At 37.0% G+C, this 13,499-nt stretch overlaps 1 long non-coding RNA gene across 1 annotated transcript; it reads right to left on the bottom strand.

Moving 5' to 3' along the window:
- Positions 1 to 144: 144 nt before the first annotated feature.
- Positions 145 to 3,936, bottom strand: LOC311194461. Its single transcript, XR_014617449.1, has 3 exons — positions 3,572 to 3,936; positions 1,010 to 1,173; positions 145 to 474 (listed from the first exon to the last, which is right to left on the bottom strand). It is a non-coding gene; the product is annotated as an uncharacterized lncRNA (long non-coding RNA).
- Positions 3,937 to 13,499: the final 9,563 nt, after the last annotated feature.

The raw sequence follows: 13,499 nt of genomic DNA, 5'->3' as shown, positions 1-13,499 counted from the left end.
CTATTGAGGAAGTATATCATGATTTTATAAAATGGAGTAATGGTTCTTTTATGCCTTCAGAGAAACCTATAATTATTTTAAATTTTACTTTAAGGCCTGGACCAAATTGGGATCTTAATCTTATACTTTTGTGGATTAGACCTTCTCAAGTACCAAACTCAGACCAGAATTACTGAAAAGTGTCTGTCACAAATATAAATTCAAATAATATTAAGAGCATTTATTAAGTTTTCTAGAGTCTAATGAGAAAAGCTTTTCATAGGTCTAGTTAGGAAATTGTTCTTTATTCAATTAACACCTCAAAACAGTAGCCTCACATTAACTTTTCAGCAAAGAAATGGTGGGTTTAAGGACAAAATTCCAAATGACTGTCTGAATCATCACTTTGATTGCCGACTTCTTGTTTTCCAAGAAAATATTTCAGTCTCAGATCTTCGATGCAGAACACATGACTGGGTCTTCTGAAGCACACAGCTGAAAGAACAAAGAAATGAAAGTTTATTCTTGTTTTATTCTCAAGTATTTATGTTTCTATTTTTATTTAAATTTTATTTTCCACACTTCTTCGTTGTATATTATCAACTTTTATGTTTCATACCCATCATCTTCAATTCCTGCACCATTGCTGGCTGGCAAGATACAAGACATTTTCTGCATGTAGCTCGCAATTACTTATTGGCACCTCCATTGGAAATAAAAGTCCGAACTGTTTTCCGTGGCAGAAGTAGCATATTTATTAGTTAGTTTAACCTGCCAAAGCTGCCATTCTTCTCCCCTTTTTCCCTGAAGAGGTTTCAGTGGAGGTGAGGTATGGCAAGAAGTCTACAGGAATCAGTAACATTCCCCACACACACACTGACTTTCTAGATCCTTGTTTGAAAGCTGGCTTTTGACCAAACCCGTGACAGTTTGACAGCTGTTTGGTCACTTACAAACTGAATTGGTGGCCTCCATCCAGTTGCTTGTGCAAGTAGGCAACTGCATCCAAATATTTAGATTAATTTAGTACCTTAACCTGGGCAGAGCTGTCAGGTTTGAATGATGTGGAGAAGTATCTCAGGAATCACACCAGTCCCCTGCTAGTGCTTACGCAGATCCTGCTGTGCTTTGTGTCCAAGCTTTTCCAAGTATTTCTAGAGATGGGAGCTGCACATCTTCCAGCAATCTTTCCATCTGTCGTTTAGAGAGAAAAGTGTGTTTGTTAACAATCGCAGCCCTCATATGGGACCAGGGACCAAAACATCAACTTCTTACTGTCCAACTCATTTACCTTTTTTGAGCCGTAAAATTAATTTGAGAGAGTAGCACCGAGGATAACCTCAGTATCCTGCTATATGGGGTGTTTGTCATGTAAGTACCTTTTGTGACCTCAAAAATCCCCTCTGATTTCACAGGTTGGTGTGATGAATAGGAAACCATTTTACCAGAACAGCATCACCAGGCATGCCTCAAAAACAGTGATCCCCACAATGTCTCTGCAGGCACTTTCTCTTCATTTTCAAACTACAACTTTTTTCCCCCCCATACTATGTGCAAGAATCCACACCAAATTTTATATAATTAAACATTTATAGCATACTAATTTAAGGATGCTGTTGTAGCAATGCACTTGGCACTGATCCAATTCCCTCATTAGAATAAACTGCGCAGCCTTCGGCTTCGTTAGTTTATTCACTTGGGGACTGTGTTACTGCCTCATAAAACAGCGCGATAGTACTATTATCACTTAATTATACAGCAAGCTTTTGCAGACTTCTGTGTCTGCCTTCTTACGTCAGCCACAGGGTATTTCTCTGAACCCCAGAATATGAAGGAAATATAAATGGGTCTGTTCAAACACAAGTAAGTATATCTCAGAAGGCTGTTTTATCAGTACTTGCAGAGTTATCGATATATTCTCCTCAAATGTGATAAATTACTACTTTAGAACAAGGCAACTACTACATCCCTAACAGAATTAATTCTAACAGGTAACACTGAGTAACACCTGTAATTCCTTACACAAAAAATCCCAGCAACAGAAATGGGCAGCTTATCAGAGTAACGAGTATTCACTGGGAGGGGGGGAAGAGAGAAAGAAATGCTGAAATTTAACCACATAATCATTATCACTAATTATTGGTATCTTCAATAAGTATTTCTTGAGTTAATTTCAATAATGAAAGTATCTAAATGTCACACACGGCCATGATTTATTCCAGGAGATCAAGGTTCCTAATATATTTTCTCTTTAGTGACAAACAGACTTTTTTCTGTGTTGAGACACCTGTTAAATGAAGTAATATTGCTAACAAAGAAGCATTTACACAAGCTAAATCAAAATAATATTAACATTTACTAAATCCTGCTTATTTTAAGTAAATTTAAGCCACAGTTTCCCATAAATTAGAGCATGTGACTTATTTTGTACCTTATTTTATAGTAGTTGCTATTTATTAAATATACCACTTTAAAGAAAAAATCTTAACTGATTTAATTAATATTCAGAATTAATTCTAATCTACATTTATATAAAAATGAAAGGCTAGTTCGTAAGGCTGTTAAAATGTAGGGATGTTAGGTAATCCATATCTATCTCCAGATTGACAAATTGTTAAATGTTGAATGCTTAATTTCCCTTGAAACAGGTTTGGAAATAAGAAGAACATTTGACTGACTTACATGGCTAAACAAAGATTCACACCCTTATATCTAACAGCTTCAGATGAAGTGACTTTTCCAACTGTTTAATGACCCATTATTCAACCCATCAGTTCATTCAGGTTGCACCATTTAATTTTTTTTTTTTTTGCTCAGTATTCACCAGTTAAACCAACCATCCTTACATAGTCATCTTCCATCTCACAGTGTAGCATGACCAGCTGTCTATGGCCAGCTCAAGGGCTCTTCTCCTTATAAAAGTTTTCCTTAGCAGTTGTATATACAGAGTGACTGGAGCAGAACTTTAATGTGGTGCCTCGTTCTCTTTTGGAGGTTGGCTAAACATCAGCAACCACAATACGAAGGACCACAAGTATGTGAGAAATGGAAATATTGTGATGATTTTGTAATTTAAGGCTTTGCGGTTCTTCCTGTTTATGTTAATATGTTTATATTAAAATAAATATCTAATGGTAAAGCTGAGTGGTTTAGATTCTATCATTTTTCATGGGAAAAGGAGCAAGAACTTTGTTGTCTTTTCTAAAATGATTAAGTCTTATAGCTACACTTTATAGGGTTTTTCTTTTTTAAAAACTTATTCAAAAGCCAAAAACATCAAATAAATTTTAATATTTTATATAGAAAGGGAGAATAAAATGTTATACATTCCTTAGTATATCTAAAATGACTTCACTTTATGACTAATATCCTTTATAATTATGAAAACAGTAAATTAAAGTGATTTAAGCATACCATGGCAGGACAATTTCTATAGCACACCAATAATATAGTTCTCAATAACAGTCAGGCCATAAATACCTTTGAAAGGTTTGAATGACTTGACTTAGTCCTTTTTTTTCAGACAATGGAGCCCATGGGGATACACATACATTTTGTATTTCATTTTAATTGGTTCTTACAGGAGACCTACCTGTGGGACAGTGAGGAAAAATGGAACATCTACTCCAGATATGACTGTCTCCTGAAAAAGAAACATTTATCATAGAATCATTAAGCTTAGAAAAGACCTCCAAGATCATGCAGTCCAACTGCCCCCTTACCACCTGTATTACTAAACCATGTCTTGAAATACATATCCAACCTTTCCTTGAACACCCCGAGGGACGGTGACTCCACCACCTCCCTGGGTAACTTGTTCCAATGCCCAACACTTCTTTCTGAGGAGATTTCTCCTCATTTCTAACCGGAACCTCCCCTGATGCAACTTGCAGCCATTCCCTCTTGTCCTATCGCTAGTTATCTGCGAGAAGAGGCTGACTCCCAATTCACCACAACTTCCTTTCAGGTAGCTGTAGAGAGTGATAATGTCTTCCCAGAGCCTTCTCTTCTCCAGCCTAACCATTCCCAGTTCTCTCAGATGCTTGTATTCCAGTCCCTTCCCCAGCTTCATTGCCCTTCACGAGACATGCTCCAAGGCCTTGATGTCTTTCTTGCAGTGAGGGGTCCAAAACTGAACTAAAAATAAAGTGTAAAGTGTTTATTTGTATATCCCACACAAAAGCTATAACAAAACTGTTGCCAATTTAAACCTTGTGCTTATGAATGACAACAAGTAAAAAGTCATTTTGAACAAAAAGACAAAAATATTTTATACTTTTTTGTTATCTAGGATACATAAAACATAAATAATATTTTCTTCTCAACCATTTACCAAATAATTGCATTATTTATATTGCATTAACTTCTCTAATGATGTGCACACAAGTTACAGTAGTGCCTAATACGTAAACTAACTCTGTTTATGTGCCATTAGGTGTCTATGTAGCATTTAAATACTGTCTTCAAGTGGAATTTAGAAAAAAATAAACCCTGATTTCTTTTGAACATTAGAGATGCAGGGCTTCTCTTGGCTAGTAGGAGAGAGATTAAGTGCTGGTGTCATACCAAAGACAATGAAAATGAAGTTCTCTTGCCCCTACTGATAGAAAAGGAACGTGAGGACTGCATGATTTGTTTCTCCATGAGCAGAAATTCACTCCTGAGATAGTGCAAGAGCTGGGCTTCAGTAAACCTTGAACAATTAGTACTCTATAAATCATTAATCTTTCTCTTCCATCAATTTCTGTCATTCGGATTCCAGTTTTCTTATTCAGTCAAAGAGGAGAAGTAAAGAAAATGCTAAGACTCTCTGCTTGAACTTGAGACCTGCCCAGCACTAATTGCAAAGCAAAGCCCTATCTGTTCCCATTGCAGCCAATGGCAGAGTCCTCTTGCCCACCCCAGAACTGTATGGATGCTGTCAAACTCCCAATGATTGCCATTCCAGCTCCAGAAAGAGGCACTGAAAGAAAAACCCCAAAGTAAATCTGTAAAACCATCTCAGAGAGAGTCTCATCTTCTAATTTGTTTTACTTCTGCTTATCTTTGTATAACCACACAATACAACCATCCATTTTATACAGACGGTAGCAACAAGTGGTTATTTTGTGTAGAATGAAACATTCATGATGCAGGGTGGAGGGGTACCGGTGGCAGTGCCAGCAGGGATGGCAAAAGATGCTTCCCATACAGTGAATTCTGGCATCGAGAAGAGCTGCAGGCCACTAACAAGGGAGCACGGTGCACAGTGTGTCACACAGGCAGCACTGTGATACTCCAAAATCTGTCAGCCCTGGTATGTTAAGTAGGGAAAAGATCCAGCCTCATCTGTGCTGTGCTATGAAATCTAGGGCAAGAGGCTTGGAAGGTAACGGCTGGTCATGTGGCCAGCTGCTTTTCCACAACAGAAAATGGAAAAACAAAAATAAAAATGCTGAACTACAAACTTCAGCAGAGGAGTAAAGTTCAGCTGTTGCATATTCATAGCCCATCTCAGAGTAAGCCTTCTTCCATTGACACATACCCTTCCTGCATACCAAAAGCTGATGCATGTTTATACATTCAGACAGCATATGCCATATTTCAGCATTCACCATTATTTACTACGCACAGGTATGCAGTCAAAATTCAGGTGGCATCTAATTTCCCATACTGTAAATTTGTCTCCAGACCATATTATTACATTCTGTGCACCTGCAGAATCATAAGGTATTTCACTGCTGAGGATTTTATCTTCAATTGTTCCTCAGCCTCCATGTTGCCATTCTTAGAGCATTGCCCAATACACAGCCAAATTTATCTCTAGGTACCTATTATCTAAGCTTGCATATGTGTATATGCCTATAAGGTAAATAGCCTATCGTAATGCTAACTCTGGTGTTAGGATATAGGTGGGAAATGCAACTCAAAAGATACTAGGAGTCTTGTGCTGGTTCTTCTCTATGTTTTAAATCAGCCAACATTTGTTTGAGTCTTTCTGAAGAACTTGGAAGGTGAGTTACTGGGCCTCAGACAAGTCAGTGCCAATAACACACTGGGCAGAAATGGTGAAATATCCCCCAAATTAATCTAAGAAACAGGACCTTTTACTTGGGAGTGAAAGAGCCCACTGCTCACTGCTGTGATTATTTTTTGTTATACTTTATTCTTTTACCCTTTCCAGCACTAAATGTGGAAACACAAATGCATGAAGTGCCAATTTTTTATAATTTATTTAAAGAAATCAAGAGGTATAAAAATAACTTAGAATGACGAAAAGTTATTCTCTTGTGCACTCCTGCCAATTGAGCTCTCGTTGCACGTCACTCACAGTACTAGCTTAATTTTAAAAATCAAAGCTTTGGAAACAAACATTGTTCTGTTCTTTGAATGCCAACCTGCATGTCTCAGTTTGTATCTAACTAACTATCCTAAATAAATAAATAAGGCTTTTTTTCAGCAGTGGGGTAAATATATCATGCTTCCTAGATTGAACTCATATCCTAAGCAAATTCCAATATAATTATTTGTTCTCACGATGGAAAAAAATTTAAGGCATTTATTTCCAGCTGCAACAGGAGGATCTTGTCTCCTTCTGTATCTGAGAATTTATTTTAAAAGAGAAAAATCAGGCTGCAGAACAAGATATCCAGTGACAAAGAAGTAAACCAAAGCATTTCAGATTAGAGATAAGCCTGGCAATGGCATTGGTGCACTGTAGAAAGCACTTCACTTGTTTCCTTTTAGTGGGGCATACACATCTCTGATGAGAAAATTTAGCAATTACTTTTAGACAAAAAGTCACAAAAGGAAAAAAAGAAAATGCTCAATAAGAAAATATGTAGATAAACATGAAGATGGAGGAAGCTAATCTCAATAGAATCATTTCGGGAAGAAATACCTGCTGTTGAAACTGAATACTCCTCATCCTTCCTACCACTGAAGAGAATACATTAAAAAGATGTACGGAAGATACAAGCACACCCAGATACTTTTGAACATATCTTCCTTTAAGATTAGAGTGAAAATACAGGTACATTCCATTGTACTTGATAAACTTTTGTGACAAATGGGAGACTGAAAAAAATATAATGCTAAATTACATTTTTACAGTTTGAATATATAATCTTCTCTTCTTATCCACCAGCAGTCTAAATAACTCCTTGCTATTAATCCTATCCAGACAACAGTTAAGACCTTATCCTGCAAGCAGTCGTAAGACGCTTGTATTATTTATTTCACAGTTATATATCAGATTTAATCTCCAATCCCTTGAGATAAAACCTGTTTGTTTATTCTGGGCATTGGCAAACCCGTTGCTGTAGTGATTCGAAGGGACGTATGCCTGCCCCATCATCTGTAATTGGAATACTTATTTGCCTTATGTTTTAGCTGGGAAACAAACATTTGATGCCATCTGTAAGGAATAAAATATGTGCTTAATAACATGTTACTATTTAGTACTACTTTTTAAGCTCTTATCATATAGGGATTAGTTATCGTGTCAGTGGTATCTTATTGCCAGGATACTTTATTTATGAGTTAGCATAACTTTGTCAGGTAGCAACAGTATATTTCAATAATAAATGTCATAATATTTAAATCACAATTGTAGCACCTGGATCACATAAAACATGCATTGCAAAAATGTTAGCATGCAAGCCAGCAAAATAGTCTATCTCCCCCCCAAAAAAAGTGTTTTAAAGTTAACTTCACTGAAGAAAACCAGTTTACCAGCTAAGGCCATCTCTGAAGTATTCAAATTATGGTCTATTTATACAAAGCCCTCACTCATGTGCTTCCCTCAAATATTATCAGATTTTTTTTCCTACACACATTTCTGTAATTCCAAAGTTTTCTCTATCCAGTGTCAGGCATTTCAGCTGCTATTTTTGTTCTTTGAGCAAAGACTGTTCAAAATGAAGGCAGTTGGGTGAAAGATATCTACAAAAGCAAATACAAGCCAGACAGCCGCTATAAATGTGTACTGAGGAAAATTGAGCTCCTTTCATTTGTGCCGTGTAAGGACCTAGTGTTTTGTATTCTGGCAAGACATGAAAAAAAATTTCATTCCTGTGAATCATCTACAACCTGCAAGAGAAAAGTCTTGGGAACATGTGCTGCCTTCCAAATATTCACGTCTCACTCTTATGAAAATAAAACTTCAAATAAAAGAAAAGTTATATCTTGGGGAGCACTGCATATTCAAAGTAAATATATCCCTGGAAATTGCTTTAGAAAAGCAAAACTAGCCAAAGAGCCACTTTATAATTTGTTGCAAGAGTTAACCTTTTATTTAGGATTATGGACTCAGACCTGCTGCCATTACTCACATGAATAACTTCTCCTTAAGTGAGTGGTACAACTGCATTTCAAGGGGTTTTCACTAAGTAAAAGCATTTGGGCTGAAACCTAACCATAAGAAACATGTTCTTTTAAATTAAAAAGTGTTTGTGTAAGGGAAGAATGGACAATAAATTCCAGTTAAGGTAAATTCTGTTAAAAACTGGAATGTCTGCTATAATAAAGACTTCAGGGAAAATGAATAGTACCAAATACTTCACAGGAGGGTTCAAGCACTAGGTATATTTCCAGATAACTAGACAATCCATACTAAGATTTTTTTGAGGCAATATGTGGGCTTTTTTTCTCTAATCTTTCCAGAAGCCCTCTCCAAAATGGGTAAGAGATTTGAATGCAGGCTGCTTTGCCAGGCATCCAAGCGAATTATTCCAAGCTTGATTATGCAGATTTTCCTGGACTCCAAGTAAACATTTATTGTCGCAAAAAAGTTGCATATTATATCAGTTTTCAGCCTTGGCTACAGATTTCATGGGAGTTTGGAAATGCTAAGGACAACAGAAAATGATTTGCATGCTGTCACCTAATAGTTCAATTTCAGAACTTTTTCAGGTTGCAGATGCAGAGTTATTTTCCCCTTCAAGAGAACTTGGACTTTCACCCTATATAATCCTTTAATTGATTTTGATGACATTTGGGTTTGATTGGTGCATGGTGTGTGACCTAGTATGAGGCGTCTCAGCCCTTGCTAGAAGTTTGCTCATCATAAAGTATGTAGAAAATACTCTGTGGCATAAGAGTGGTCTGAAAGCGGTCAAGCCCAGGTTGGATGGAACCCTTGGCAACCATATGTAGATCCAGGCTTGGAGGTTGGTGGCCCTGCCTGTGGCAAGGGAGTTGAAACTGTCATCCTTGGGGTCCCTTCCAACCCAGACCATTCTATGATTCTGTGAAAGGCAAATACTTCTGTTCTCTATGGGTGATGCCATACAAAACCTCATCTTTTTGTGCAGGGAAATGGGGGTGTTTCTCTGCAAATACTGTCGTGTCCTCCCCCTTGCTTCACAGTTTTGTTTTCTGCACTTTCTTTCCCCTCTGCAGATGGTTGAGGTTGCAGATGGACTCGGGAGAGTCAGGCTGAGCAGGACAGCTGTTGCTTCGCATCACTCTTGCTATGATCCTGAGCATTTGTCATTTTTATGTCAGTGCCTCTTCGGTTTGTTTGGTTTGAGGTTTTTAAACACTTGGTTCATTGGAAAAACAAGGAGGAAGGGAGGGCTGGCCAGCTGGCAAATGAGACTGAGCTCGAGAGGCAGAGGAAAGATTCGGGGCAATCACATCTCTGCTGACTTTTAATAGAGGGTTGGAGATTTTGTGGTTATGTACTTAAGTAGTTAGCAATAAATCCAAGTAAGGTGATGTATGCAAGACAAAATTTAAGATAGCATTTTACATTTATACTACTTCTTTCCATCTTTTGAACTGTTTACCTATTCTCCAAGCAGACTGAAGCAATCACTGAAACAATTACAGAGAACATGAAATCTGTGAAATCCAGACAATATCCTCATTCTGCAGGGGAGGGAGGGCATTTATTTTTATAGAGGAGGATTTGGTGTTAGAGAGTCGTATGGCTGTAGTACAGCTTGGTTTGGAAAACAAAGAAGGGCGACTCTGTATTACTATCTCTATGGGGAATTTTTAACTTAAAGTCCTAAGTGCTAAATGCCAATAGAGTGTACTTGATTAAAATAACTACATGTCTCAAAGCTTGATAAAATTGTTACATTTTTGTCTCAATTTTTCAGTTCCCCGACAAGACATGGTTTGTCTGATACCAATAAGCCAGAATTGATCCTGGGCTTTCCCAAAACAAGAGGTGGTGGGAAGACTTTGGTCTGTGGTGTAGGGAAAACCAAAGTATGACATAATGCAAAATTAAAGGTCTGAATTTGAGGTATTTAGAGACTACATACTTAACACAAATAAACCATCTCCTTCAATTAGAAAAGGATAAGTGAAAATGGCAAGCATATTTTCTACTTTATCAAGGCTAGCTTAAGCCAGTAGCCCATTTATTAACCATCACAAACAGCTGTGATACGTATGAAACTGAGATTTGATAGTGTTCTCCTTGGTCCATGTTGGTAGACAGGTTTTCAGGGCTTAAAATTAGAAGACCAGATTTCCATATGTTTTGTGAAAAAAACCCAAACAATTTTACTCTACTATGTTACAGCAGCTTTCTGCCCAGGCTGCCTACTTTCTGGGAGTGCTCAAAAACATGACTTCAGATTTTTAAAGGCAGCATCTCATTTGCATTCACAATTAACTACAGGCACATATATTCAGCTAGCTTCCTGCCTGTCTTTAATCATCAGCCACAATAGATAGATAATGCACTGGACCCCTGTTTTTAACTGGTCACATTAAATAGCGGTTAAAAACCCAAATAAATCATTCAGTACAATGATAAACCCATATGCACAGGTCAGAATCAGCTCCTGTCTCCTTTTCATGGTCAATAACAGGTTTTTTGTTGTTTTTTTTGGCAATCAGTACCACTGATCTCATTGGGACTGGCTGCTAAAGAGAGTGCTAGCACTGGTAAGGGAGTGAGATTCAAGAAGGCAACCCTGTGTGAATAATAACCTAGGCACCCATTTAACTTTAAGCACTTCTTTATGGTCCTAAAAGTTAATAGCCTTACACATTTGGTCAAAATTAAGCATATGCTTAATGCCTCCCTGAATTAGAAAATAGATCTTTGAACTTGATTTTTGCTTACACTGTGTATTACGTTGTTGCTAGATTCATTTTAGGAAGATAGGAAAATAGCAGTCATTCAAAATGATATCTTTTTTTCCAACTAAATGTTACCCATACAGTATATTCAGCACATCAGCAATTAACATTTTTCTTCTTAATGTATATTTGACTGTGTAACAGCCACTAAATTGAACTAACCATACAATTGTTTCAATTAGATTTTCTAGTCCTCTAATCCAAGCGAAACTGTTCAGAGTTAAGAAGAAAAAAACCTCAAAACATCTTATCATTGACTTTAGTTTTCTATTACTTATATTAATGTTTATGTTTCATGCTTAGTTTTTGCTTTATGTAACCTGACAACTCACCAAGATGTTCTGATTTACACTAGCTAAGTCCTATGCAGCGTACAACAGATCTTATGCCTTTATAAGTCACAACCTATTAGAAGAACTGTAGAAAAGGACTATTTCACCTTACATATGTGGTTTAGTTATCATTTGAACACACTCACCTGGCATTATACTTAGCAGGAATTAATAAGATTGATGCACTTTTTAATAATAAAAGCCCATTTCCACTCTCTCATAGTCTTACTTGGAACCAGTTATGCCAGTCTTCAAATAAATACATTGTTCTAAAAATCTTCTTTATGTATGCAGTAAGTTTTTAGAGCCCAAATCCCACCATAAATCCAAGTTTAACTCACCAAAAAAAACGGCAAATCAGGTGTTGCTAGACAGCAGAGATTTCTGTGAGCACAGAAAACACAAGGTATCCAAAATTGTCCAGGGTCAGCTGCATTAGAAGGCTTCAGTGCATCCAAAATTTCACATGGGGACTGCTGTACGCCTGTTTTCTGGCAACACTAGGTGCGCTGATGAGTTAGGACTGCTGTTTTGGAGCAGCATCCTGTTCAGAGTTCTGACTTTAGTAGATCCCTGCAGCACTACCAGCAAGGGATGTGGAAAATAGCAAGCAGAATATATCACCTGACATAGGTAACAAGAAACAGATGACCCATCTTCATTAATTAGTTAATTAAAGCAAAACAAGCAAATAAGGCTCTTAATACTTCTATTGGTTTCAATGGGAGTTAGATCAAGCACAGAGTACTTCAGTGTTAGTGATGCTCTTAGGAAAGGCAGCTGTGGAAGTAGCAGATTCTCCTCATAATACAGAGCACTGTAATATGGAGACATCACTGAGGCTGGTTTCTGCTTTGACACCTGGGAAATCAGGATTATGTCCACAAAAATCAGAATTTATCTCCACAAGAGTCTTGCAAGTCAAACCTAGATATTACCAGGAAGACAGGAGTCAATTATCCTCAACCACAACATTCCAGGAGTTTCTTTTCTTTTGCTGTCCCTATAATAACACTTATGTCATAATAATACTAGATATGCATTGTTGTTCTGATAACTAATTATAGGACTCATGATGCTAATGATGACAATCTAGTTTGTAATCCCATCTGTTAGCTTTATCAGAGCTGTTTATTTTCTTTCCTGCTTTCAAAATAATCTTGATTTGTAACTAATCATGCATTTTTGACTTTTTTTTTTTAATGAGAGATTTACAGGTTTTTTTTGAAAACAAAATATCAGAATGCATAAAGAGGAACTGGCATGACCCAGCAAAAAGGAAAAACTTCTATTTTCAGTGACCAAAAAATTGAAAAATTGGAACAACCAAGTAACTTCTAGATGACAAATCAATCCTTTGCTGTTACAGAGTATTTCTGGAGAAGCCTGAACAAATGTTTCAGTTTTTTCACATGCTCAATCCCAAAGCAGTCTTGGCATGTGGTTGCAGTGTTGTATTTTCATTTCAGCAAAATTGGCATTTGAACTTATTCACGCTGCCTGACGCCCTGATACCCTTTTTCTTTTTAGGATATCTTTTTCCCACTTCTTATTAAGCAACACTCTCAAGCATAATCCTATTTTCATTGGAAAAGGTAACAATATTTTTTGTGTTTGAGGTTTTTTCTACAATATTTTTGTGTTTGGGGTTTTTTCTATCTATAATCTTCTGCTTTGCTAAAGTTTCTGCCCTTTTTATAAACCAATATTTTTGTTACAGCCTCTGCTTTCTAAGGTGTGCAAGTGTTTGATTTCTGGGTGCTTGTTTTTATAGTTGCTTTCTTGACAGCAGAATGTGGTCTGCTGCTCACAATGCAAGGAAGTAATTACTTAAGGAAAAAAAATAGATTCTCCTCAGTCTTTTTTTTTTTTTTTAATTAAAAACCCAAGATACACACCCTTCCTGCAGCCAGTGCTATGATCAGCGATGTTTTCTTGTGTCTGAAAATTGGATTGAGACCTTAGTCTACATGCCGGTGTTTCAACGCAGGATCAAAGCAATAGGATTCCTATTTGCTACAGATCTTTTATCCGTGGCACGATGTGAAACATCAAACAAATCTCATTTGTTTTCAGCTAACACATACATAAAGAGACCAAGCC

This window comes from Gallinula chloropus, assembly GCF_964237585.1.
Source record: "Gallinula chloropus genome assembly, chromosome: 8".
Classification (NCBI taxonomy): domain Eukaryota; kingdom Metazoa; phylum Chordata; class Aves; order Gruiformes; family Rallidae; genus Gallinula; species Gallinula chloropus.
Note: the sequence above shows the minus strand (reverse complement) of the source record. Positions and strands in the feature narration are given on the sequence as shown.